Source organism: Anas acuta, chromosome 4, assembly GCF_963932015.1.
Source record: "Anas acuta chromosome 4, bAnaAcu1.1, whole genome shotgun sequence".
Lineage (NCBI taxonomy): Eukaryota > Metazoa > Chordata > Aves > Anseriformes > Anatidae > Anas > Anas acuta.
The window spans coordinates 67,404,330-67,431,647 of NC_088982.1; the positions used below are offsets into that span (position 1 = coordinate 67,404,330).

A 27,318-nucleotide genomic window follows, 5' to 3' on the forward strand; every position below is an offset into this window, starting at 1 on the left:
GCATCAAAAAGTCCCTGATTTATCTCAGTGGTATACCTCATGTTTTCAGAAGTTTTTTTGTTTGGTTGTTTGTTGTTTTTTTTTGTTTGGTTTGGTTTGGTTGTTTGTTTTTTGTTTAATTCAAAGAGCCTGATTTAAAAAGAAAAAATAGTAGAAACGTGTTATGCAATTTTAACAGTTTTCTACCCTTGTTTTCAAGGGAGTCCTTGGAGCAGGAGGGGAAAATGCATAGTGGGAACATAGCGGTCATTTGTGATTTGATAATACTTGCACATTTGATAGCACAACAGTGAGATGAATCTTTGGTAGTTCCACAGTCAACAAGTCAATCCTTCAGACAAATTATATCAGTGTAGCACCGTACTATTCTGAATTCGAACATGTTAAGTGCAGAAAAGGAAAGGAAAGATTTGCAAATGAAACAACAGCAAAAAAGCACAAGAAAGCAGAAAATAAGCATGCTATGCACATTCACTTCTGCTTTTCTGAAAAGCTTTTATATGGTATATAAACTGGCATGGTATATAAAAAAGGCACTCAGCTCAACTGAGTGGATCATAGCATGCTGGTAATAATATAGTAAATGCTGAAACATGCCTGATATGGTGTGTAGAATAAATGTTGTAAGTTTGCCCCAGTACAGAGGTTTTTAAAATGAGGAATAAGTAATACCTATCAATGCTTTTAATTATTTAAACAATCAGAAGCACTGCTGTTGGTATAAACATAACAAAGTCATAGTTCCTCCCAAAAACTATTCTTCCTGACCTTAGCAGCATTACACAGATGGCATTTTCATGAAGCTAAGCAGTTCTTGAATCATTTCCTAAATCTGTGAAGTCCAAGCAGTACTTGTTTTCTATGGCATAGAACACATATACGCTCTATTTTACCTGCATTTTGCACAAGAAGTGTTTTAGGTGTTTTGTAGCATGCTAGAAATAAAATGATATCGAAATAGCGATATAAGTTTTGTAAAGATGCAACCAGTTAGATTTGATCATGTACGGGGTTGCATCTGAAGGACTGAGTAAGATAAGAAGGGGAAAGGAGCATAAAACGAGAGATTCACTCGATGTTTCTAGAGTGTTCAATGCTCCTTAGCAAAAGTACTTCCATTTATGCAAGTTACAGGAGTTTTTGTACCCATTACCGTGTCTAGATCATTACTAGCCTGATCCTCCTGTTGTTGAAGTTAGCAGGAAATTTCTGCTTGATTTTCATGGAGCTGAATTAGGATGTAAGTGAGGGATGGTGCTGAAGGAAGAAAAACAAATGCTACCATAAATCAACTTTGTTTGCACAGACATAATGGTGGTGCACAGCAGACAGTAAGGTTTTCTGATCTTGGCAACGTTCCTTCTTGCTGCCTTTCTAGCAGGCCTCACCCTACCAGGTGAGAATGCCGAATCTTGCAGTCCTGCCTTTCCCTAGATGAACGTATGAAATGGGATATCCTGCAGAAGACAAGCTGACATCTTCGAACTAATTTTTTGATAAGCAGTATCCAAGTGCATCCCTCTGTTTTCCTTTTTGCAGCGTAAGACTTGAATTTTAGAAGGATTCATAAAAGCCACAGTTTTCTCTCTGAGGACATTCTCCAATTTTGAGTCTTCCACTGAGGAAAGGGTTTTCCTCCTCAGTTCATAGTCCTAATAAGCACGTAAAAAGGAGCAATGCATAAGTAATGCTGTGACCCAAGCCAAAAATAATAATGAACAGGAGTTTCGTCATGGACTTGCTATCAGAAGAGTAGTAATAGGTTTATTGCTGGCGGACAGTGTAAAATTTGAGAGATTCATCAAACAACTTTCCCACAGTGTTCTGGGACAGATGAATGTGCATCAGGAGCGTATAAAGGTGCAGGTAAAGACTGCAGCGAGATGAAATGGGTGCATGGGATAGATGGCTGTTGGGTGTCTGAGACAAAAGTAAGGGATATTTCTGTCCCAGCATTAGTTATGTGCCCATGTTAAGGAACACTGAAGACTGAAACATTTAAATCCCTTTTGGGGATGTTACTGTTGCTGCAAGTTCATAGATAATTTCAAGTATATGTGTGATACTCTGCACCAAAACCAGATATGCTGCCTCTGGCCCAAAAATATTGTGAAAGTTGTGTTAGAAAGAATAGGTGACTAGCTGACTCATTGTACAGCGTTCTTTGTTTTTTAAAGATGGTTTTGCAAATATACTGATTATTGCTTCATAGTTTAAGAATCTTAAATGTGAATTTCAAATGAAAAGTTAGCAGTGTGTAATATGAGCAACACAAAGTAGTTCTTTGACACTACATTAACAGACTAGGAGCATAAAAATAAACATTTAGTAAAGCTAAAAGCTCTGGAAAAGTGGTTTCTGTTACAGATACCTCTTAAGAAGCACCTTTTTTAATGTAAAATCAAATTACCAGTGTCATACGTGTGAATATTTAATTTAGTCAGGAATCAATCTATATGGGACCATGGCTAGAGTGGCCACATATGCTAGGCTTATGTAGTGGTCAGGGATTGTGTTGGGTCTGTATGACTACCCGTAAGATGTGGGGCTCACAGTGACTGTAGGATCGCAGGCTTCCAGCTAGGTTGACATTAGCTGTTCAGGATGAGAGGCTGTCAGCTTGGGAAGTGCTGATGGAGGAAGTTAAATCTAAATAGCCATGCAGATTTGTCCTATTCAAATACATGGAGAGGGGAAAAACTTTTAAGATGAAAAGAAACAACAACAAACCACAAATGTATGCTGTGCTAGGACAGTGCTTGCAGAGGGACCTGATTTTATTTTCTGATGTGGGCGATTAAAATCAGAAATTTATTTTCACAACTTTAGGAGGAGGCACTTGAAATAAATTTGACTTCTGCCACCTCAATAATTCTATGAAGTACACAAAACCAAGCAACAAAAGTCAAGGAACATGGAATGTGGCGTTTGAGGAAAGATGCCACGCACAAGAACTTCTCAGCTGTCCATCCCTTTACCAGAAGCCCACCTGTCTTCACGGGTTGCATGTTCAGGAGCTTCAGAATGAGAGGAAAAGACAGAATTTCAGAGCTGAAAGCTGCTCTGAGACAGTGCCCTACCTCATGGTGTGCAGGCTGTCTACCACCAGGTATCCCATTCCATCTGCTTGTCTATGGGTCGTAACAGATACCAAATTTAAAGAACATCTTTAAAGTGTGGGCTGAAACAGCTTCCTCGCTCTGTGCAATGTGTGCCAAGTGACGAGCAGAAGTGATAGCGGACCTGCTGGCGTAAGTCTTTCTCTCCTAATTAAATCTGCACACTTAGCTGTCCTAGCTGAGTAAACAGCATTGTGGCAGGGCATGTGAAAACAGGGATTGTTTTCCTTTTTCATATTATTCATCATTTGTGTTGCCGTGCTGCTTAGAACTACTGCCTGAGGACCTCCACCATGCCCTGGGTGCTTGTAAAACAATGCAAAATCACAGTCCCTGCCCCGGGAGTGCTGGTAGGAAGTGTACTTCTTTGCTCTGTCTGCGGCGATGCCGGCAGTGATGTGCAAGCATTCAAGTAAGTGCAGACTGCCAGTTTGTGCTTCGCACTGTTTTGCGAGGAAAAGCTGGGTGAAGTTCAATGACCCATATTAGAGTCAGATAAATACCAGCTAATTCATTACAAACATTACTCCAGCTAAAAATGGGTTTGTTGGCCAGTTTTGCCTGAGCGCCAGATGATGATGCTGTAACAAAAACTGCCCTGGCAATGCAGTCGGGCTCAGATGCAATTAACCATTTCTGCCCGCTTTCTGCAGCTCTGACAAATAGGGCTGGGAGCGTACAGCCCTGGTAATTTATTGCCAGCTGTTGGAGTGCAGCAGCTGCAGAGAACTGCAGGTTGTCACTGTGGGGGCTCGTCGTGTGGGCTGCCGTGGTTGGGGCATGGCTTGGGGAGGCGGCTGGTGGGCAGAGCAGGGGTTAGAAATAACCTGCAGGTTGTGTTCTTTAGAGCCTTTATGTAAACACATCAGGAATGAAAACAACGCGGTTTTTTTCTTTTTCTTTTTTTTTTTTTTATATAGTTTTTGTTCAGAGACCTGTACAGCATCCAACCATAACATTCCAGGCTGGGCTACGCGCTCCAGTGTAGAAAGGCACTACAGTGTGGGAGATCAAGCCTGCGGGTCCAATTCACTGCTTGCTTTGTGTACAGCTCCAGCGTTTTACGTCAGCTGGACTGATGGTGTATTTTTGCACCGCGGCCATAAGGGATGGAAAAAGGAGGGGAAAAAAGGACAGTGATCATGGGGGGCAAAACAGATGGTATAATAGCAGCGAACTAGAGTAACAATATTTGTCTTGAATTTGAATGATGGGGCCTTGGGTGTAAAAGAAGGTAACAATAATACAAAAAATCTATGCTTTTGGATTTTAAAAAAAGTGTCTTAAAATAGAAGTGTCTTAATCTGGAAAGAAGCAGTTTAATATTAACAGCCCACCTTTGTTTTACTAAGACTGGCACTTATCTCAGCACTGACTGAGGAATTTGACCATAAATACATATACTGATAGAAAATTACGTGAAACTATATCATTTTGTGAAACTTAAAGTTTTTATCTATGCAGTTCTTAAATCAGGTGTAAACGTGGTTATACGTGTTTTTGAGAAAGCAAAAAGTCTGAATTATATTTTTGAACAGAAGGGGTAAGGATTGGTCTGTAGGGCTTGGAGGATGTTCACTTCATCCCTATGGGTCAGCACCTCTAAATTCATGCCAGATGTATGGGGCTTAGTGCAGAAGTGCTGTCTGGTGCCGGGGCACACCGTTGCTTTCAGAAAACCCCAATTATTGGCAAGGCAGAAGTCCACTACTCCTTACCTCACAAGATGCTGATTCTTAGTGTGGTGCTAGATCAGGCCATGTAATCCTTTCACTGCTTGTTGTGCTTGTGTTTTTTTTAAGACCCATGACTACCCTAGCTAGACATTGTCTCTGTCCTTCACCTTGCCTCTTTTGACCTAGAGAAGCTTGCTAATGGTCCCATTACGCAGCTTTTTAAGACGTTTGTGGCTGTGCATGAGTCTTATACTCATCCTGCTGGTGTCTTACAAGGGTATAATTTCTTATGCAAGAGCTCCACTGAGCTGGAAAGGCTTGGTGCAGGATAGAAGACTACAGGCAAAGATCAACTTCTTGAAGATCGTCCCTTGGTTTAAGTAGTGTTTCATTGTCTTTGCTTTATTTATCTTATTTATTTTGTAGGGGATGGTGATGGACAGGAGGAAAAAGTAGAGTTCAGTTCCCTAGGAGTCTGTCCCTTTTCACAGACTTTGGGGTTCAAGGTGAATGCTCCTTACTGGTTTTGTCCCAAAGAGAAAGGAATCTCAATTACATCTAGCTGTGGTGGGCTTTGGCCAGTTCCTTCATCATAGTTACAACCTAAGGGGCACATTCACAGGATGGTTGAAGTTGGAAGGAAACTCTGGAGGTCTTCTGGTCCAACCCCCTCTTCAAGCAGGGCTACCTACAGCAGGCTGGACAGGACCATGTCCGTGTTCTCTGTCTCCTGCTCAATCAAGAGGGACAGAAGGGTTTACACCCTCTGGGTAGCTGGAAATGAAGGCAACCTTCAAAGTGGACAAATGTATTTTTGAAGGGGAAAAAAGAGAAGTGTGAGGAGCCATGCCTTAAGCTCTGTATTTTCATAGGCTGGGGGAAGGTAGAGAGTGAGGACCCACAGTGGGCTTCACACAGGAGAAGCTGAAGGGCTCACCTGGGTAGAGAACTCTAATGGTGGAGGTGGGGGATGCTCTGCAGAGCTGTTATGCCCCACGGTGACTGAAGTTCCTTGCATTTATGCCTGTGTATGTAGCTGAATCATTAGTGTAACTTCCTGAAGCATCCCTTCTAATACCTGTACTAATTCTGCAGTAAGCATAATAAACTGTAGGATATTTTGCAGAAAGTTAAACAGCGAGATTAGGGAAGAAAGAGCAAAACCATTCTTCTCTTTTTCCACCCACCTCAACCCCTTGAGCAAAAATAAGTAAATAACGCTGATAATTTAATAGGAAAAAAAAAAAATCATGTTCCATTTAGTGTGTAAATGCTAAATAGAGGCTGTTATGTGGAATTGTGACTTGCTAACTGTGTACACAAATTAGGTGGGAAATGAGCTGTGATGTGCAGCCTTTATTTCAAAATGTTCACAGAATGTGACTGGTGACATTATTGGGTACTTGAGCTATTTTACTTTGTTTTAAGAAACATTAGCTGTTAATAAGTCCCATTTTCTGTTACCATTTTCTCTTCTAAGCAGATACTAATGTATTGGTTTTGGTCATGTTTGAGGAAAGCTAAATTTCAGCTGCCATAACTATGTTAAGTCTGCAGCTCAGGAGTGCTGCTATTGGCACGTGTTCTCAAAAGCTTATTAAGAGAAGAGTTTGCTGGAATCATTAGGTTTAATGAATAAAATCTTCATGGGATTTTGTGCAATTGGTAGATTGTCAAAATCTATATGAAATCTTTGAGAGATGTGAGAAACAGATTGTATGGCCTCAAATCAGAGCCACTCTTACAGAATTAGTTTGCTTTTCCTCCAGAGATTAACACTTAGCAATTCTGGGCGAAATTTCAAGAACGAACTCTAACCTGTGCATTTTCCCTTTGCTTGTTTTTCTTAACCTGAAAACAGTCTTATGAGTGTTTGCAGTAAAATGCCAGAAAAAATAAAATAAAATTAAATAATCCATTTTCAAGCTTTAGGAACTACTCTTTTCAGTTTAATTTGAGAAAAAATCCAAAAATACCTCCTATGTTCAGGAGGCATTTGAAGGCATGCTTAAGTTCAACTGGTGCACCATCAGACTTGCATAGGTAGTCTCTGCTTTAGTTTCACGTCCCTGCCCTCCGTGATGCGTTTTTGTTCATACGTAGCACTCTTGGAACCTGTTCCTGAGTTAGCAGATGTGCTTCTGTTTACTATATAGCATGGGATAGGTCCCATAGCTGCTCTTTGTGGAGGAAAAAGACTTTGTCCTAGCACAAATAATTCACATTTACCACCCAAGTGCCTATCATATCTTCTAAGGTATCAAGGATAAAACTGGTAGATGAGAGAATGTCGCCTTTATTCTAAACCATCTACGCTCTTACAAAAATGGTGTTGATATAACCATGCGTAATATCTGTACACATTTAAAATCTGTTAACTGCAATTTAAGGGAGTCTTCAGGAAGCACATGTCAAAATGCTGCACTGCTGAAACTTGAATATAGCAACCTGCAGGGTAACAGGATTGCAGCTGGGTGGGTTGCAGCATGAGATGGCATTCTGTGCGTGTGCATTTTGATATGAATATTGTTGGCGGCTCTGGCTGCTTATTATAGGCCCTGAAATGCTTGTAGGGGAGAAAAAAAGACTTGCTCTGTTAAAACTGCAGAAATTTGTCCTAGGCCTAATGGCATGATAGGCTGGGCCAGGTGCCAACCTCAGTGCCAGGGAAAGGGACGGCAAAGTCACCAGGGCTGCAGCATGTCCCAGGGCACAGGGACCAGGCCTGGATGCTCAGTGGATCGTGGTCCTACAGCCTGTTTCAGCACACTCCTGATGGAGTTTTGATGCAGGTTTAGATTGTCTTTTTGGTAAGAGTAGTAGCAAAGTAATAACAAATGTACCAGTTGGCTGTACTTTTTAAACAGTTGCCCTCGATTCCCATCCTTCTGTCTCGACTGTTCAGGTGATGCATACAGGTTGTGTCTGATTTGAAGAAGTCTGTCAAGTGTGTTGAGATTGTGCTGAGAAAAGGTATGTCTTAACAGTCTGTCACCACACAAGGGCTGAGAAATACAGAAAACATACATACAGACTCTCAGCTGAATTATTTTGGTTGTTATTTATTAAGATGCTTTTGTGGCTGTAAAGATATGCAGCTTCCTTTTCATGAGTGTCTTCTATCCTGCTTGTTTTACACTAGCTTTTTGAGATATGGTTGTCCTTTCATTAGCCTCAAGTGTGTGTTTTTTGGTGTTGCACGATCTCCTAGTGTATAAGAAATTGACTAGAAAATCACAGTATAAGCTACTGTGAACCTCATTTTTCTGGTTTTGTTGCCCTCCCAGACAGAACTCGGTTTCTGATGGTCCTGTACATCCTGGATAGACAATGATATTTTATGGTATTTTAGTGTTAATGTAGATTTTGCCTTTGAAAATAAAAGCTATGAATGAAATTTGCATTTGAAGAATGCTCTTTTTTTCTTTTCTTGAGGCACCAACTGTTGAAATGGTTGTATATAGACATTTTCATGACATTGGAGGTATTTAAATATTTACAGGAATGGAAAAAGATACTTTGCTAAAGCTTTCAGGAGACTGTGGAATTGAAACCTTGGCAAATTGTAGTTTACCTGAACTGATCGTCTTAGCTATTGTGTTGATTATTATTTTAAAATCCAGAGGAAGTCTAAGTTAAAACCAAGCCAAATTAATATTAGCTGTCTGAAATCTTTCCTAACTGCAAGATTTCTAATCTGATGGACTTGGAAAACATTTGTGTGGCTCATTCTCCTTTGACTCAGTAATACATATGTGTGTGTTAGTTGGTTTTAGTAACATTTTTCCTTTGGGCAATGAAAATGATTCAAAAGAAATGTTTGATAAAACTGTGAGCAATTGTAAAAGCTTAATTGGATTCAAAACTAGTATGTCTTCAATTAGAGTCATCTGTTTGTGCTTTCTTTTTTTCCCACTCCTAGAATATATAATCCTTTTTAACCTACATTTTTAATATAAGCCATACTGCCCTCCGCAGAGAATCCTGTTTGCTTGTAGGTAATAAGAGGTCCACAAATGCTCTTTTTTTGGGGGGAAAAAAAAATATTCTGCCTCATTTCCTCTGCTCGTGGCTGCTTGGTACTACAGAGCAACTCTGAGTGGATGATGGGCTGGCGGTGGCAGGGACTGGATGCTCCTCCACCCCCTGCTCTCTCTGCAAAGCCGGGCGTGTCTGAAGGGCAGCCTTGCCTGAAAAACTTGTAATGTGCTTCGAGTTTAGCAAATGGAAATCCTTCCAGAGTAGAAGACGGTGTTTCTCAAGTGAGATAAAGTTCTTTCTGAAACTTGGCACCAGCGGTAAACAGCAGCTGAAAACCTCCTGGGTCCCATGCTCTCATTTTCTAGCTGCCTCGTGCTGCAGCAGATAGACGACTTCAAACACTCGCTTTAGACACTTTATATCTCGGCCTCTGGTGGGATCGTGCTGATGCAAATCAGACACGAGACCTTTCATCTGGAAAGGCCTGTTGTGAAGGTGTGTGGGGACGGTAATTGCAAGTGGTTTAATTAGTGCAGCTGGCAGCGTGCCAGCTGAACTGTACCGGGGCTTGAGAGGGAGCGAGAGCGCGGCTTTTAATTTAGAACGATTACAATGTGATTCTAGCATTTGTACCAGCTACATCAGCTTCCCACCCCAGTTTGGATCAATTAAGGACCGTGTGTTAGACTTTAACCTCTGAATGACCCCCTCGCTTTTAATACTGCATAATTGGTTACGCGCAGGCAAAGCGATGACTTCCAGTCTTTTGCTTTGGGATTATTTCGCTGGGAAGCGTGGGGCTGGAAGGAGCGTTTCATGTGAGGTGGCAGACCCTAGCTGTGGTAACTCTGAGACCCCCCTGCACCAAAGAGGTTTTCTTATCCTCCAGGAGAGCCGGGATATTGAAGGCGTATAATAGGGGCAAGACTTCTTTCTCAACGGTGTGGGCTGCCTTGTTTGAAGTGGGTCGTCTGTAATGAAGGAATAATTTCATAGACAGCTGCAAGTTGGTGCAAACGTTATGCAATTCAGCAAGATAAGCTGTTCCAATAAAAAAAAAAAAAAAAAAAAAAAAAGACTTGAAGGCATTATTGTCTCCCTAGAGCTAGTATCAAATAAGAAAGTAAAACCATGAACAAGGTCAGATGTTTTTTTCTGCTTAGAGAGCTTGTTGAAATATTTTCTTGTCTGAATCTCTTACTCATCATGTCTCCAGCTAAGTGCATTAAGTTAGAAGTGGCACGTGAACAGCAAAACATGTAATTTCTTTTTCTAATGTCTCTGTGAGAAACTCTTCCAACTTTGGAGATTGTATTCAACATGTCAACTGCAGTAAAACTGAGTAAAAAATGAGTAGCTGTTTATATCTTGTGTACTATTAGCTGGGTCTAGCAGTGCTTGTACACATATACTCCCCGCTCTCCTTTTCAACATGCTATCCTTTCACCATGACTTCACTGCATTTTGTCCTTTTTTTTTTGTTTGTTTAAGGAAAGATAATTCTTGTACCCCGTCTTTCTACTTGCCTTCTATCCTTTGAGAAGTAGCCAAGTTTGGGCATTTAGACCTTAAATCAAATGGATTGCAGTTCCTAAAATTGGCCTGTTTCTACTAGCTACAGAGTCAGGATGGGAAGATTTAAAAATAAATAGGTTCAAACATGCATTGGAAAAGTCCAGTTCTGCCAATTTTGAGCACATTTTATGAGGAACTTGGTGCCCTCAAATCCCTTGACATCTATAACATTGAAATCAGTTAATCCTTTGTTGAACAGTGCACCAGAAGAATATATTAACTTTGGTGTAGAAAGGTTGTTGACGTTTCATCATTTGCAGACAAGCAGAAAACACAGGTAAGTTTATTTGGTGCTGTGAATTTGAGGCTAACACTCGTTAAAAACCAAAACAACTGTTTTTTCATAAAGTAACAACCAAATGTATTTTCTTTGGGCATTTCTGGATTATTCAGTTTTTACAGAACTAAGAGGCAGAATATTTAATGATGGCAGAGGTTGTTATTGGTAGAAAGGCTCTCCCAGAAGTGGACTTTGCATACTTCTTGTTTCTCGTCTGTGGTGTCTGTAATTTTTTCATTGTTTAGAGTTCTATAATATTTTCTTTTTCTATTAAAAAAAAATCTGCCCTCATATTTCATCAAGTATGACAGCTTATACACTGGGAACCATATATTTTGGTGCAAAAATCATAATCCATGCATTTAAAGCGATGAATTTTGTTAAATCAACATTTAGGAAAGTTGCTCAAAGCAGGAGGTCTTATTTAATATGTGAATTATAAACTGGGAGGTCTCTTTTCTGGTCCAAATATTTCGCAAACATATTTAATCCATAAGATTAAAAGGTGAAAATGAATTCTTTGTACATTGCTGAAACCTGAGAGCACAGTCATGGAGTGAAATTATCCAGAGTTCTGGCAGTCCCATGAATTCAATAATACACTTTTTGTAAAACCTTAATACAGTACCCTCTTTATCTTCAGTGTTTCCTCACAAGAGATTTCAATTTTCAATATGTATTGTTTCTCATGATTTGCGTCAAAGTAGAAAACCCTTACCTGATGTTTTGAACCAGAGAATTTCTTCAGTGTTGATACACTGAAAAAGTTCCTGAATGTGCCCATCTGATGGAGGAATATTGACAGACTAGATGAGGTGGCACTTGTAAAGCTGGTTTTATGGGAACTGCAGTGGTGGTGCATGGCACACGGAGCCAGTGAATGGTTTTCTAGGTTGAACATCTTCATGAGAAGACGACATGGGACAAAGACCTTTTCAGTCACTTGGTTTGTAATCCTTAGCCTTCCTATAGCTAATTAAGATGTCATTTGTAGGAATGTATCCAAACGCAGGACTGTTATTTGATATCTTTGCTGCCCATTTCACATTTGCTCTGAATCCTTTACTGGTTTATACAGTGCTTTGTTTGCCTCTGGCTTTCCTTAGGTTAACTCTTTTCTGACATCAACTAGCAATATCGTCCTGTTGCTAGTCCTGGCCAAAGTACCTATGTTATCATCTGCTATTTTATCTAGACTGTTGATGAAGTTTATGTAGAAATCTGAATTAGTGAAGAAATAAATTGTTTGCTGTGTGAACCTTCTAGACTCTGTGAGGTCCTGTGTGCAAAAAAGGAAAGCAGGTTTTCATCAAATTCAGGAACCGAGAAGGAATATTTCATCTGATAAAAAGAGCAGTGTATGTATAAAGGCAGTGAGTGCTCGAGCCCTAACTGTGCTTGTCAGTGAAACAGATTAGATGATGATAGCAGTTAGTCAAGCTCCTCATCTGTCACGGCTAGTGTAAATGTGGACTGTGAAGAAAAGGCCATATACTGCCTGCTCAGTAAAGGTCACGCTATTATTATATGAAGGATTGAGGTGACCTAGTCACGGGTCACCTAAGTTACTCAAAACCAAATCCAATTTTCAAGATACCTGGGCAGGCAATTTCTTCCTCGAGCATTGGAATATCAGCTGGTATCAAGCTCATTTAGGTGCATTTGAGTTTCATATTTTTTTTTCTCAGTCCTCACATATTTGTTCCTCATAGACCACCTTCATTACTAGTGTCAGTAGGAGATTCTGTCAGTGTCATACCAACTGGAAGGGATTTGGTATTTTGTTTCACACAGGGCAATGGTTTCAAATGTAAATACAGCTTCATTGACACTGCAGCTTTTCTGTGTTTTTGGCAGGAGTTTGGTGTTGTTATTTCCATCGGTTCGTGACAAGGATGTTGTTACTCTTGTCCTAGAAGGTGAAATTTTGCTGTAATTTCTGAAGGTAACATTTCCAGCTCCCTGTGCAGGCAGTAGTGTTGAACAAACAGAAGCACAGCAAGCTTTGTTTTATTCAGCCTCTTGCCTGGCAAGCTGCTTATGCTGTGATCCAACAGGCTGTGTGCAAACTTTGTCAGACCCTGTGTTGGTTTTTTTTTGGATTTTTTTTTTTTTTCTGAAAGAAGGGAAAAAACTGGAGTGCTCTAGTAACTGTGCTCTGACCTTCCTCTTCCATCTAGTTCTGTAATTTGTTCGTACAGCTGAATTTCTTATGCCAGGCAATATTTTATTTCTGATGTCTTCTATCTAGCACAGGCTTTCCTGCCATTTTATGTTGCTACCTGTCTTCCAGTTTGTTTCTGAGGCCTTGCCCTGCTGTGTTTATCAGTAGTGCTTCTTTCCAAGCTGTTTCCAGTCCTTGAGTATAAAGAATTGAGTAAACTCTCCTTTCAGTGCTTGCTCATTTGCAAAGGTAATCCACTTTGCCTGAGACATGCTTGCTTTTTCTTAGCATATGATTAAATTTGACCCCAATGTCTTGCCTGAGATCAATTGCTCATTTTAGCTGTTTTTTTTTTTTTTTTTTTTTTTTCTTCTTCCCTCCCCCTAAGCGTCTTGGGGATTTTTGTTGTTGTTGATTTTTCTCTGGTTTCATATCACTCATGCGCTACTAAAGCAAACTTGACATTCAGGCAGGATAATGTTATCAGTTTCATGTTGTACTGTACTGGACACATACTACTTTATTCTCCTCCTGTCAGCAAGAGCAAGTCAAGCGGTATTCAAGACAATACAGTAAGTGAAAGAGAAGAATGGCATGACTTTTACTTGTTTATTTCTATAAATAAAACCTTTTCACTGTTGAAGCAATGTTAATGTTAAATTTCTTTTGTAAAGATTAAAATTACAGCTGTTGCCTTTGGATCTCACCTTTTTTTTTTTTTTTTTTTTTTTTTTTTTTGTGACACAAATTAAGACAGGAAGGGTCTGCTGAAAAAGTTTTATGATCCTCCTGATCCTCCTGTATATGCACTTTGTGCATTTACCCCCGTGTTAAGTCAATAAATCATATGTAACTACCACAAATTTGTTCTTTGCCATTTTATATGTTCTGGAAAGACATCTGATTCCTAATCTGTTGGTACCAAGAGCTGAATTATCCAATGTTACTGCCTTTAGTAATTCAGACCATTAATTAATCATCCTTTCTTGTACTTCTATCTACAGTAATTTTTTTTATGCCTCTCTCTGCTGAAGTAATGTTGGTGTCCTCTTCCAGTGGAGGTACAAGGAAGCTGCAGTATAGCCTGTTCTCAGAGCTTCTCTTCAAGTTCAACAGGTTGAACTTTTATTTGCCTACTAGGAATCTTTTTTTTTTTTTTTTTTTTATGTTCTCTCCAATTTTAAAATATCTTTTAAAGTTAAGTCACAATTTTAAACTGATTTTGATGTCAGTGCTGTTGTGTATAGAAATGCTTCAGCTTGGTGTTGGATACTACTGAGAACACATCAACGTGTTCTTGCAGAGCCTTGATACAGGTGCCACTAGTAGACCCCGCTTCTACATTGGTGATGACTCTGAGATCAGCCAGTCCTTTGAACGTGTCCTTATCGATTATTTTTAGCATGAATTTATAATCAGAATTTTGGTTAGTACAAAGCTAAATGCCTCACAAATATTGATGTAAATTTTTTTATAAGTCTTTATTTAATCAAATAAATGCATTATACGCAGAAAATGAAACCTGCTTAGTTTCACTAGATCTATTTTCCAGAAATCCATGCTGTCTGGCATTAATTTAATAACTGTTCTTTGGTTTTGTATCAGTTGAATACCCTGAAAATCTTTTCTTTTTGTCTGTATTGATCTCAGATTATAAACGGTCTCTAAGTTACTTGGGTTGTCTTTCTTTGAAGGTTGACGCAATTATCATCTACCTTTTTTGGGGGCTGGGAATGTCTTTGGTATGATTTGCTTTATTACAACCTACCAATAGAGCAGAGATCTCTTTATCCAAGCCTTTTAGGATTTATGCTACCTTATTGGCTGTGAAATGAACAAATGGTATCTCATTTTACTGTTGTCCCCACTTTCTGACCTGTGCATGCTCTTGGTCTTCTGCAGCTTGGCAATCCAGCTGGGAAGCAGGAAGTTCTACCTGCAACATGAAACAACCTCCACCACGTCCAAAGCCCCCTAACCTACTTGCCTCTTTGCCCTCTCTTTTCCCAAATAGATTATAGCTTTCCTTGTTACTATCATGAGAATCATCCCAGTGGGTTTCAGTACAAGTAAGTAAACTTGAGGGAACGCAGGAGTAAATATTAACAGGTGTTTTTTCTAGATGAATATATGGCTACTTTCTTCTTCTAAGCTGGCTTTTCTCCAGGCAGTGAATACCAGCCATGAATGCTAATAACCAAAACCAACTAATTTTCCAGAATATAATCTGTTTTTTACATTACAGACCAAGTCCAGTGGTACCTTCAGCAATAGTATGCTGACTCTAAACAGGTCATAAAACAGGGTTGAAAGTTGCAATTGGATGTGCAAGATCATTTTAGTTTGCAAGGTTTTAGGGCAGAAAGGAGAAAAGCTTAGGTTTATATGGTGATAGGAATTTTAGTGATACTGTTCTAGCCAGAATAGTCTAAAGATACAAAGAAGGAATGCTTGTAGGCAGAGGTAATGTATTTTTAGGCTCATCTTTTCCAGTTATCAGTGGACATAACTTAGATTGTGCCAGTTGCCCTTTAGATACCTATTCTCGCAAGTGTGCTTGAAAGATCATTTCTTATTTTTCAAGAGTATTGGCTTGTCTAATGCAAGATACAACTGCTCCTGACAGGTCTGTCTCCTGGCATGCAGTCGTCATTCTTTCTTCTCTTGCACTCGTGCATAGCTTTAGCAACACTTGCAAAATAAGCAAGCTCTGAGTCAGAGCTGAATCTGACCAAATTTTATTTATAACAATCTGAGATCAATCTGTTCACATTCAACCACAAGATACGAAATTGCCTACTTGCCCCTCTGATACCCCTATTTATGTCATTGTTCCGTGTCATCCAACAGTTACTGTACACAAGATTTTTAAACATCCTGGTTTTGTTTCCAAAACAAACTCAGGACATTTTGTAAAGGCAATCTTTGGGCTCATAATTTTTATGCTGTGTTTATAAATGGAATTTTGCACTCTTGTTAACACAGATACAACTGAAGTCTGTTCGTGGCTGCTCAGTGAGCTGCTGTAAAGCAACCACCCCCTGCATCATCACACACTGAGGCTCTCTGGGTCCTGAAGAATACAAACATTGTCTGTGCTTGCTGGCTTGGGACAGGCTTTTAAAGGATAAACTTGGACTTAAGCAGCACCTAGGTAGAGTTGGAACCTGAAGGTCAGCCACTGTTTTCTGTGGACATGCGTCTGACTCCTCATCCTCTATCTAGTCCAACCATTTCATCCTAAAACTGAATGCTGAAGGCATCAGACTTCTGATTTAACTCCTTGAGATTAATGGTTGGGTAAAAGTAAATGTATGTGGAGAAGCAGACCCTTTTATATAGCTTCCAAACTTGCTTTTCCTCAATAGTGTGGGAAATGTAGATCACTGGCAAAAGAGATCCCAAATTCAGTGGCTTCTTCACTTAATGCTTTCTTCTGCTCTCTTCTTTCTCATGGGAATCCTCAGTGGGGGGGGGGGGGGGAGGGGGGGAGTCTGCCTGTTGATTCAGAGGGGGGTCTCTCCTTATCTTATTGGGATTTGTCCTCACCTGGTGAAAACGATTCTTTTATTTTATTCACTTTTAAAATCCTCCATCAAGCAATCCTCCAAGCAGTCCCAGCAGCTGACCCAAGTCTTCTGAGAGTAAACTGTGCTGCCACAGGATTTCTTTGCAATGTTTGGCTCTGTCTGTCTCTTGCCAGGTGCCAAAAGATCAAATTCCTGATTTGCAAGCACCCAGTAACACAAAGTAATTTAGAAACTTGGTGGCTATCAGTGTCTTAGGAAATGGAAATTATTAAAAAGTTTTGTTTTATCCTGAAATGGAACAAAGCTCACCTAGATATAAGTTTTCCAACTACTGAAAACAGCAACAGTCAATTTGGAGAGAGATAAAGGTTTCACATCTTTAAACACTTCTCGGTGTCTTTTCCTTTTGCCAGCATGGCACTTTGTCAGCCCTATTTTCGTCAGTGCTAAAATTCTCTGTGTTAGAGATTTTGCTTTCTGATATAGCTTAAGGAAACCTTTGAAGTAAGGTACATTAGCATATAAAGTCTGGCACTCGAGGGTTGCACGTGGGCCAGGGTAATAAACGTTTGTTCAGGTGCCCTGTATTGGAAATTGAGCGTTTTCTGTCTTGTCACAATACATTAACTATTGTGCTATGTTTTTCTTAAAATGCTTGTCATATTTTTTCCAACCTGGGCTTAAATTTTCTAGATTCTGATCCTCTCAAAATATAAGTCTTGAAAGTTTTTTTCATGTTGCCTGCTTCAAGTCAGATTGAAAGTGTTCCTTGTGTGCATGTAAATGTCTCCCTCCTTTGGGGGATTCCTCCCTGACTGGCAGACGAAGTGGAAATGGATCAGTCATCTGTCACTTATGATGTTAGATACAGCGACCTTTATCTCCTGCAGATTCCGATTAAAATACTTGCTCCTGTTGCACGGCAAGCATCTGCATTTGGTAGCTGGTATCTAAGTTCCATTTCTGTGGGGCTGCCCATATGGCTTGGACCTGGGGAGTGAATCTGAAGAGCTCTAAATATTGCAAATTTACCGTGTGTTGATGAATTGTGCAGTTGCTTTGCACATTATAAACTCGATACGTAGAATTTTTTGGATTAGTGGCACATACATAAGCCATCTGTGCAGTGACTGTGCATTAAGTAAGGTGTAAGAGCCATTCTCCAGGACTCTTGCACTGTCGTGCACAAATGGCCAAGAGTCTTTTCTGTCTGGGGAAAAAAAAAAATCAGCTTTGGAAAAAGAACACATTTACACTAGCTGAAATTTGTGATAACTTTATTTTTTGTAAGCAGGAAGAAGGTGATGGTGTATGCAAACAGAAGTTTAAAAGGTATATTTTTTTATAGAGGTTTACTGGGGACAGATCATACTGTTTTCCTACATTTTTTTTGTGGTTTTATATAGAGTTTGCTTTGAGTTTGTAATTAGATTAAATTGTTTACAAAAATAACCCAAGCATGTTCGATAAAAGGAGATTGGAGGATGCACTCACGTACCAGAGGGATCCTAACTTTTGCTTTTCATGGCTCTGCTGCATTGAAGTTCTCATTTGCAATATTGCATTAATGTAGGGGTTTGGAGTCAAGTATAAGAGGAGTGGATGACAGCTTGCTTTGGCTGTAAAGCTGCACACTCATATTTCTGGCAGTAGGAAAAAAGGGCTGATTAGGAGAATCTATTTCCTGTATGCTCAAATATAAACCAGATACTCAGTCATGAAAAAGTCATTCACTGGTTTCCAAAGACTCTTTTTTTGCCAATGTGAAATGGTATTTCCAGTGGAAAACTGGGCAACGTGTTAGTCCCCTCGCACACACAACAAGGATCAAGAAGAGGTGATTGTATTAATCCCTTTCTTCCTTCCTCCGTGGATTCTGATTGTTTCTGGCTTTAAACAGAGGATTCCCTTATGACCACATTAGTGTTTTTAATCTTTCAAAGCAGGAGTGAAAGTGCAATAACTAAACGTGAACATCAAAAACACTTCACTTTAAGCAGTGTTTCAGATGATCCACTTTTCATATTATTTTCAGGAATGAAAATCTAATCTGTTATAGTGGGTGACGCAAATTCTAACTTTTGATCGCTGCATATTTTTATGGCCATGCCTTTGATTATTTACATTGCCGTTCATACTTAGATATGAGGGATCGACTTCTTTCCAGGTCCAGTGTATACGGGCTTCTTTCTGGTGTTCCTCTTCTCGTGGCCTGCTCAGAGCTGCTGCTTTTTCTTTGGGCTGTTCAGGTGGCATGGCTCTGAGTAGCTAGGGGATGAACTTTGGTAGTCAGGCAAAAAATAGATTCTGGGTGATCACCAAATACACTGTGATAGTCCCACTCAGCCACTTCTGTTGTGCCAGTGAATTAAATAATGGGGTTTTGGATGACATGATAAGGAAGGTGTCATAAGCACAGGCTCTGGTTTTAAGGAGGCTTCCTGAAGCAGAAGCGTCTTGATGTTTCTGGTGGTCCTACAGCCTTTTCTCTAAGCTGGGGATCCAGAAACAGAAGCAAAGCAAGAGCTGGAGGTGCTCTGCGTGGTAAGCGTGGGCAGGGCTGCTGTTTTCATCCCAATACATGTTTCTGCAGCGCTTTTCAGAGTGGACTCCTGCCTTCCCTTCTGTCTGGAAATAAATGAATATTCTGCACTACAGATGACAGTTGCAGAAGTCTGGAGAGCTTCTGCTGAAAGAGAGAGGGCATTATGTTTGTATGCAATGGAAGAAAGGAGAGGTAGGTAGAGACACTTGGAAAGTACTAGTTGTGCTCAGTTCTGGTGCCTCAGTCTTGTGCAGATCCCTTTGAGACAGCTATGGGCCACCTTCCACCTAGAAGGAGCTCTGATTGTCTTTTAAGAGTAATTCTTTAAGGTCCAGCAGCAATCATAGAAGCAGAGAAAGAAGAAGGCTGATCTTGTGTGTTCTAAACCTACTTGCCTGGCCTTCTATGGTTTAGCATAAGAAAGGGAAAAAAAAGAAAAAAGCATTCTGTTATCATTATATTGATGTTTATTGTGTAGATTGTGACTTGAGGATGCAAGCTTTCTTATGGAAAGCAGCAATGCAGAAACGTGTGGTTGGTTTTGGAGCTGCTTACACTGCTGTTACGTGACGGCTGCTGAAACTTCTTCAAACGCAGGCCCGCTGTTTCCATTAAAGGATTTTATGGGACTCCCCACACATCATATCTTACGCAGCTTACCGTATTGGCTCTTAAAAGGGGCTTTGAGTACAATGCCAGGGCCCCCCAGGCGCTGCTTTATGGGACTGCTGGTGGGCCGGGCAGCCCCGCGCTGAGCCGCCCGCCTTCGCCTGCGCTGAGAAGCCTGTCTGCTGCCTTGAAACACGGCTGCCTTGCTGAGTTCAGCCTGAAGCATCCCAAAGGGTCCTACACTCTCGTTGCTGAGGTGTTTGCTAGTCAAAGGCAGTGTCTGCACGAAGGTTTTTAACGTAGGTCCTTGAAATGAAAACAAAAGCTTCATCAGCAAGGTAGGTTCTGTTTCTTTTGGCATTTCTGGCATAAAACTAATTCATGATTTTTGTTTCCCAGAGTTGGTAAAATGCCACAAGTTTGAATGTTTTGCAAGGAAATTTGACATGCTGTGTATATGTAGACTTGTATATGAGTGGCCCTGGATGAGACTCAGAAACTCATTACTGCTCCTGGACAATTACGTGTGGAATAACACGCTCACAGCACTTTTGCCATTATCTTGAGAGCAAAATGAATGCTGCAGCTGGTGAGAGCAAGCAGCAGCCTTGCTTCTGCCTCCTGCTTCTGCTGGCACTGTCTTTGGGATGGGACAAGCTGCTTCCTGGCTGTGCAGTGGTAGCATCTCGAAGTGCGGAGTCCTCTAGCAGCTTTAGCATGGTCCAGCTCCACTGAAGGAAGGGTGTCCTGCTCCGAAGGAGAAAAGCTTCTTGCTCAGAGACATGTTGGGACAGAACGCAGCTTGGCCAGGTTTTCTGCTGCCCACGTAGTCACTCACATGTCAGTGTGCACAGATGAAAGGAGCGTATAACACAAGTGTCTTAGTGTCTTACAGTGTACTAATTTTAATGGCGATTAAAGGATGCACCAGCAAGTGAATGAGGCGCTTGAAGGACAACATGGTTAATCTATTTAGCACTGAAAGTCTGAATAACACACATTTTTGTTTTGGAGACTCAGTTTCAAGATACGAGGGGAATGAAGTTAAACAGTATATAAATGCACAGCATGTTTTTCCTTGATAAATGCAGAGTTAAAATTCAGCTGCTTACTAAAGCCCTCCTAAAGACACGATCACTGAAGAAACAAACAGTAGATAAGCTTTTAATGTGATGATAAACTATTCTGCTTCTTTCTTTTTAAAGGAATGAAACACCCCAGAGATTATATGCCCGTTAAAAACAAATAAACAACAAAAAACATGCGAAAGAGCCTCCCATGAATCCTTTATTAATGGAGAAAAAGCCAGTCAAGACTCAGCAGTTTGATTTAAATAGCTTGCCTGTAGCTAATCAGTTGATAGCGGTCTCTGCTTTTTGGTTTGTGCATGCCTTTCAGATAGTAGCATACTGCAGTGAGCTTCAAGACATAATTTCCCAGGGTGATTCAAAGGCTGAAAATACTTGAGTGAGTCTCAGAGCGTGGTGTCTGTAGCCAAAGTTATCAAAACCATTATGTTCAGGAAAGAGCCCAGAGAGGGAGATGTAAAAGGCTGTCCCATGTTGTTTGATTATAAAATTGACAGCTCGGTGTTTGTGTCCTTTCTGTTTATGGATGTTGCTGGAGCTTGATATCTTATAGCTCTGTCGTCTGAATTTTCCCTCTCCTTGAAAGGCTCTCCTGTCCTTTGCCAAATAGTCACCTTCCCTGTGCTGCATGACAGTGCTGGTGACGTGCTCGCCCTGTCCCAGTTGCGTTGGCAGTTCAGGCCCTGGTTATTCCTGCTCTGCAGGCAAAGTAGCTCCATCGGTCTTCCTGCGGTGTGCCTTGGGGCATTGCCTGCCAAGCCTCTGAAATAGGAGCGTGCTCCCTTGGGTTTAACCAGAATACAAAGCTCCAGGCATTTTCAAGTAAGTGTGATCCTCCTTATTTTCAAGTGACCAGGTGTATCTGTTTAATTGAAACAGTTTTATAGATTAATTCAGATTTTCTGTAATGATTCTTGATGTGAGCTCAAATTTTATGTTCACAGCCAAATATGTTCAGGTTTCACATAGCAAATTTATGGAGGCAAAAAATGATGCGATTATGTACTTCAGGGTATTCCTCTTTAGTTTCTTTGGGGGAAGAAAACACACAGTTGAACAGTTAATAAAAGTTTTATGATACGACTCTATTATGATATTTGAGTCATTAATTTCACTTCATAGTGTTCAGTTTGCTTGGCTGTTCGTTTATTCATCTCCCTTCTTTCAGTAGGAGCAGCAATGGTTATAGACATTCATTTCCAAAAAAGATCTGTGTTAGGAGGTAACCCCCTGCTCTTCTCCCCCTCCTCCCGCCCCCCCCCCCAAAAAAAAAAAAAAAATAATCCAAAAACTAGTATCTGAATAGAAAATTTGAGCAGCTGAAAATCACAGTGATTTATAGGGTACATATGTATGCAGTGTTTTTCTGGGGAGGCAGAGAGGTGATGATTTAGTATGGGTGCTGAAAAGAATCCTAAAACTGTTGGGTGTAAGTACTATTCTTTGAAATTAATCCTATTCTCAAAAATCAAAAGAAAACTTTGCATTATACAGGCTCTAAGCATTCTTCCTGTCCCACATTGGTCTTTATAGTCCAAATGTCCTTCCTACGGGACAGAGACCAAACCTTTTACTTCAGCAGTAGAGCAGTTTCTTGAGCAGATGGTCCTCAAAAGGTGACAGATCCTGCTCGTGTCGTATCATCAAATGCTGCGTCCAGCAGGGGTGGGAGGTATTAGCTGCTACTTGGGGTTGTGTTTCAGTGGACAGGTGGAAGTAATGATGGCAATGAGAATGTCTTTGATGCAGTATTTAGCATGTGCTCTTTTCCTGAAGTGGGAGGATCAAACAACAGGAAGAAGTTTCCTCACTCGTAATATGAAGCCTGGTTTCTCAGCCAGCTTTCTGTCCAAAAATCTGCCTCTCTTTTTCTCAGGGAGGAATAAGCTGGTGATTTCCTTGCTGTCCATGACTTCCCTGTTGGTTTTGCTCCTCTGTGCAAGCAAAAGATAGGAAGGGCAGCTGGATCCAGGTCAACTCCTACCTCTCCTGTGTAGTTAACAGCTTGGCTGTGCTAGGGGGAAGCAAAGTAAGTCCCTGAGTCAGGGAAGCCTGGCTGTGGACCAGGGTCTGTTACATATTTGGTTTATTGCCCCCACGAGTGATGTGCTTCAAGACCCTGGCAGCTGCCATGATGAATATAAACCAGATCCTACCAGATATTTTGTTGAACATAGCTGTCAGAGACAGCAGAAATGAAACTTACTGTTCACGTGGGTCTTTGGTGGCTTTCAGTGTCTCAGCTAATATCGAACAAAGAGCACTTACACGATCCTTTTTAATTTCAGTGGCTAATACACAGCTTTGAAAGGGGTAGTGATTGCTTGTAGTTAAACCTCACCTAAGAGATCGAGAAGGTAAGCACTGGAAAGTGAGGACATCCTACTGGTCAAGTATCTATTGCTGCAACTGATTTGTAATCTGTTGTCTCATGGTATACGTGCTCTTTACTGTAAACCTAAAACATAACTAAGTCACAAAAGGAGGTGATAGAAAATACAGATGCTATAAACTAAAGGAAAATATTACATTTGGAACCATATTTTTCATTTCTTTTGTGTTTCTTGTGACTCAGAAAACTGAAAACAATGGTGGAGGATGTGGGAAACGGACTCAAGTTTTGCATGTGTAGATGAGCTAACGTTTGCAGTTACATGGAGCTGTGAATGTAGGCTGCTCATGTTTTTTGTATTAAAACTGCTAGGCTACATTTTGGTTTGGAATTCAGCAGTAACACAGCATGTATATATGGTACGTTCAGAATAACAAGGGTCAGCTTCTGCATCTTCATTGTTTTAAAGGCATCTGTTAATTAGTCTGAAACATCTTGTTAAAATGTATTCGAGGTCAGCACTCCACAGGGAGCTGCTGATGTTACTGTATTACTTCTCTCAATTTTCTTGCTTGATTTGAAAGAAGAGAGCCCGGCCACCTCCCAGTGGCACCCAGCATACCAGTTACTTGCTTCTGTGCATCAGGGAATCGTGCAGCAGCTGCTGGCAGACAGTGACTTGGCCTGTTAAACCATTCATGCAGATGCTGGTGGCATGCTTATGAAATCCTTGTCATCCACAGATGACAAGATGTCTTGTGAAAGCTGAAGTATATCAAACCACCAGAGTAGTGGTTAGGCAGTGTTTATGAATGTGACTGCTATAATGCTTGTAATTATGCTGTATTAGGTATGGGTATTTATAATGAGCTAATATAAAGATAAAAACAAAACAAAACACAAAACTATGTTTTAAAAGTTTATTCTAGAGATATATTTGGTCAATTTTCCATAGATGTATGGGAAATCATACTGCATCGGTGTTCCTCTATTACAAAAAGGAAAGAGCAAGGATAAAGAAATTCCTCTTTCATTTATTTAGATAGGTTTCACATTAGTGGGTAGAAAGGAAAAGACCAAATATACTAAAATATTTTAAAATATTTGTTAATATTGAAAGCTAGACTGCAAGCCAGACTTCAGTTAACACAAGCACTGTTGTGTGTGATCTCTTAATTTATGTGGGTGACAAACTCAAAGGTGAGATGACCCAGATCTGATTGCGATCTTGTATGAGAGTAAAGCAGATGGGCAGCGGCAGCTCCATGGGCAGCCGCTATGATGTTGTCAGCCTGAGATCGGAATTGTAGAAATTTACATATTCTAGATAAGAAGGTGAAACTTTATATTTCACGTTTCTAGTTTTGAAGGAACTGTAAAGGAAACCATGTCTTAGCTGGATTTCTACCTGTCCTCAGTTTCCTACCGTCTCCTTTTCTTGTACTCTGAAGGATGAAAAAAAGCTAAGTTAGGGCATAAGTTAAGGCTGTGTGGTGCTTCAGAAAAGGGGCTCTCTCTGAACAGTACATCTGCTAATGGGGGCATACAACTGGGTCTCTGCAATAAATATACCACGGGGAATCTCTGGTTGTCTTCAAGCAGTGAAAAAACTGCCAGCATCTCTGGGGACAGTGCCTCTTGTTACGGAGAGTTTTCCTCTGTTTGGGGTAGGCAATAAATGTACTAGTCTGATGATGAATTTTTGGCTCCCTTGACTTTTTGAACTTTCTGGAATATAAAATTGAATTTCACGCGTTCTTTTTATTTAAGGCTACATGAAAGCAAAAACAAAGGAAAGACCACCAACCCAGTAGGTTTTGTTTAGAGTCTCTGCATGTGTTGTGAACATTTGGCTTGTGAAGAGCTTCATGCAGAAAATAAAACCCTAAAAGAAAAAAGGGTCTTAACCCATTGCATTTGAGCAAAGGTTATCCTCAACCTCAAGTCATGAAGTACTAGATTTCTGTTTCCAAATTGGAGGTGCCTTCTGAATGACGAATCAGAAAAATCAATGTAGCCAGAATAAATAATAGAAATGTTGCTGGGAGGTGTAAGGCAAGGTTGCAATGCAACAGGACTTTAAAATTACACAGACTTGAAAAAGGAGATAAGATAATGCCATTGCAGCAGATTTGAGAATTGAGTTAGGCACCAGATTAAAACTATACAAGAAGCAATCATAATCAAATAAACTCTAGGCTTCTGTTTCCCAGATATGAATATAATGAAATAGTTTCTTACTTTCATTAGGAAAGTAAATATTTTTTTCTCAAAAACTTCTGTGATTTATTCACATTGTATCTTTTTTGTTTGTTTGTTTTTGAGGGGGGAAAGTTAAGATATTTATATTTGTAAATGTCTCTGTAGAAATGCTTTCATGGCCTATAGAAACAAAAATATTTTTTCAGTTCCAAGTTGAAATTCTTGCAGCAGGAGGGCACCGAAGAAATAATCTGATTTGTTTTTCTCAGGTTAATTGTTTTTCCCCCTACTTTTATACTGTGACACTCCATTGCATGTATAAAATGTTCAAATTTCCATATAAACTGTTTTTATTTCAAATGGTCAAATTTTGGGTTTGGACTGACTGAAAGCATTAAATCACCTAGATGTATGAAAGTAAGTTTAAAATATTACTCAGCAAATTACTTGGTAACCTCACGTACATCTTCCAGTTTCACCAGAGGTAGCAAAATTACACTAACGGAATTTGAACTGGAGGCCACCTCCCATTTCATTTTTTTTTTTTTTTAATTTATATTTATTTTTGTTTGTATTGAATAGGGAGCAGAAACAGAACAGGTCAGGGTGACTGGCTTTCCTCCCAGCCCTCCCACACCAACGTGTACCTCTGAGACAGAGATCCCCTCTCTGAAAATGAGACTTGGACAAAGTGCAAATCCTTCATTTCCTGAAATCTCCTTGTTTAGACCAACAAACATGCAGGTCAGCAGGGAGGTTGCAGAACCGAAATTGAACACCGGCTCCGTTTCTCTTGATCAATGAAGTGCAATTTGAAGCTCACGCTTGTATAACCAGTTTGGAGAACTGTCACTGGGAACAAAGCCTGGCCACCAGTTCCTGGAGATATTTGAGCAGCAAAAAGCTGTTCCTCTGTGTGTTCAGCTGAGTGCTGCTGTTTGGGGAGGCCAGGTGTTAATTTGGAGTAACAGTTAAGGCAGCAAATTCTCCTAGAATAGAAGCAGCATGTGCCGTCACTATGTCGTTAACTCAAATAAAATAAATAAATAAATATGTAAAATTTGAGGTCTGCAGATGTTTACTGTCTCACAACAAATCAATTCTTGGTCTCTAAGAGTAAGGGAGTCTCTAGAAAATCAGGTCAGCAAAGAGTCCTCAGTGAACAATAATTGAAAAACTTTATTCAGGACTGGCCCCAAATACAGATAAAGAACAGCAGCTGTAACTGGGTGTGATACCTAGTTGTATTTTCAGACACGAAAGACTAAATTTATACCCTTTGCCCTCACTCGGATAGTGCAGATCTACGTGTTGTCTTGACTTGAATACCTTTGCAACATCACTGCTATTTTTTGAATGGGAAGCTTTTCGGTTCTTTTTTTTTTTTTTGGTTGGTAGAAACTGGTGCTTTGTTTAGCTGTATTTCAGGATGCTAATTAAAAATTAGGCTTCACTGAGTGTTCTCTGGGATGTAATCAGATCTGTATTTTAAGCAAACATTTTTGTTTGTTTTTACTGAAGCGCTTGTTAGAAGTTAATGGGAGTTGAGTGCATCTGGACCCAATCACGGACTTCTTCCCAAAGTGCCTAATTCAATTGATTGGGTTGTTTAGTAACAAGAAATACAATGTCAGCAGGATCTTAATTATTTAATCTAACCACAACATGATCATTACGAGTAATGTGTTGAAGTAGATCAAAACTCTTACATCTATCTCCAAGTCTGAGCAGAAACACTGGAAAAGGAAGAGAGGTACCCCTTGTTCGTGTGTGTATATGTGATATTGTACAATTGTTGCCAAAGAATTACTGCTTGGCATAAGTCTCCATAAAAGACGTGCCACAGCATGATAATAGCTAAAATTTTAGCTGTCAGTTTGCTCAAGTGTGATTGAATTACAATGCTGAAGTTAAAAGCACAATATTAAATGTAATTGATATGTCTTTCTGCTCTGTTGTAGATTGCACCATTGTACTTGAGCTGCAAGGCAAGAAGATTTCTTGAAAATTGAGTTCCTCAGGTAAGAACTGAATTATTTCTTTTTGTTTCTTTGAAGTCTATGGTTGTTAAAAAGCACCAGCGTGTAGTAAACACAGGACAGTTACTGTTTATCAGCTCCACTTTGGAAAGCTAAAGAAAAAACACCTGAGATGTTGACGGTGATGCAGGCCGTAGTAAAACAGGTCACTTGAGAAAGACACAGCTATATGCTTTTC

General features: G+C 40.1%; 1 protein-coding gene across 3 annotated transcripts in view; it reads left to right on the forward strand.

The window, feature by feature from the left end:
- BMPR1B (bone morphogenetic protein receptor type 1B) overlaps positions 1-27,318 on the forward strand; it is a 259,932-nt gene that overhangs the window by 74,499 nt on the left and 158,115 nt on the right. For all 3 annotated transcript variants that reach the window (XM_068681764.1, XM_068681766.1, XM_068681765.1), the window contains exon 3: positions 27,063-27,122. The gene's annotated coding sequence lies outside the window, so the exon portion shown is untranslated. The remainder of the gene's footprint in view (positions 1-27,062; positions 27,123-27,318) is intronic.